This window comes from Nannospalax galili, unplaced genomic scaffold (assembly GCF_000622305.1).
Source record: "Nannospalax galili isolate Female #2095 unplaced genomic scaffold, S.galili_v1.0 scaffold1719, whole genome shotgun sequence".
Lineage (NCBI taxonomy): Eukaryota > Metazoa > Chordata > Mammalia > Rodentia > Spalacidae > Nannospalax > Nannospalax galili.
Window position 1 is genome coordinate 151,909 of NW_008341885.1, and position 1,702 is coordinate 153,610.

Below are 1,702 nucleotides of genomic sequence, written 5' to 3' on the forward strand. Positions count from 1 at the left end.
AGATGGCTCAGTGGTTAAGAGCGCTGACTGCTCTTGCAGAGGACTCAGGTTCGAATCCCAGCACCCACATGGCAGCTAACAACCATCCATAACTCCAGTTCCAGGGGATCTGATGCACCCTTCTGACATCCAAGGGCACTGCACGACACAGGTGCACTTACCTACATGCAGGCAATTTCACGCATAAACATAAAATAACAAAAAAAAAATTTTTTTTAATAAAATAGAAAACCAAGAAAATTTACAATTTTATCCCAACCCTCATCTAGCCTCTTTGCCAATCTTATTTACCATACATTTATTTTTTAAAATATTTTATTTTTATTTTATGTGTATTGCCTGCATGTAGGTAAGTGCACCCATGTTGTGCAACGAATACCCGTGGAGGACGGAAGAGGCTGTCGGATCCCCTGGAACTGGAGTTACGGACAGTTGTTAGCTGCCATGTGGGTGCTGGGGTTCAAACCCGGGTCTTATGCAAGAACAGTGTTCTTAACCACTGAGCCATCTCTCCAGCCCCCACCATTTATTTATTTATTTATTTATTTACTATTTAGGGTTTTTGAGACAGGGTCTCCCTATAGCCCTACCTGGCCTAGAACTTGCTATATAAACCAGGCTGGCTGATCTCAGAGATCCAACTGCCTCTCCCGAGTGCGAGGAATAAAGGTGTGGACCACCACGCCTGTCACCACACGTTTTAAAATAGTTCACTTTCGTTATTCATCTCTGTATCTGTGTACATGTATACACACGTACGTGTTTGTGTGCCTGTGGAGACTAGAAGAGTGTGTTGAATTCCTTGCAGCTGGAGTTATTGTCTTTTGTGAGGCACCCTATACTGGTGCTAGGATCCAAATTCTGGATCTCAGAATAAAGCAGCAAGTGCTCTTTACAGCTGAGCCATTTCTACAGCCCCCCATTTTCTCAGTTGCTGTCAGAACTACCTGTACCCCATTGTTATTATTATTGACTTAGTTCTGGGGATTGAACCCAGTACCTCCCACATGGCTCTAGCTCTACTACTGCCCTGTCTGCAGCCCTACTCCAATTATTTATGTTCCACATAGCTATCAAGCATCTCTTCTTCCCTGAGGGCGGGAGAGATGGATCAGTGGTTAAAACCCCAGGCTGGGCCCAGGTTTGGTTTCCAGAACACGCTAAGACCGTCCCTAATTCCAGCTTCAGGGCATCTTTTCTGGCATCCCATGATAATGCACAGCATGGGTGCAATTACATGAAGGCAAAACACTCATACACATAAAATATTTTTTTTTAAAAAAAGAATCTCCTAGGGCTGAAGAGATAGTTCAGCACTTAAGAACACTGGCTTCTCTTGCAGAGGACCTTGGTTCGGTTCTCAACCCACAAAGCAGCTAACAACCGTATGCAACTCCAGTTCCACGGGAATCCGATGCCTTCTTCTGACCTCCTTGGGAATTGCACGACACAGGTGTACTTACATACATGCAGGTAATATACACAAAAATAAATATAATAAAATATTACAAATAAAAGAAGAATCTCAGGGGGCTGGAGATGGCTCAGTGGTTAAGAGCACTGACTGCTCTTGCAGAGGACCCAGGTTCGATTCCAAGCACCCACATGGTGGCTAACAATCATCTGGAACTCCAGTTCCAGGGAATCCAATGCCTTCTTCTGACCTCTGAGGACACTGCATGACACAGGTGCACTTACATAC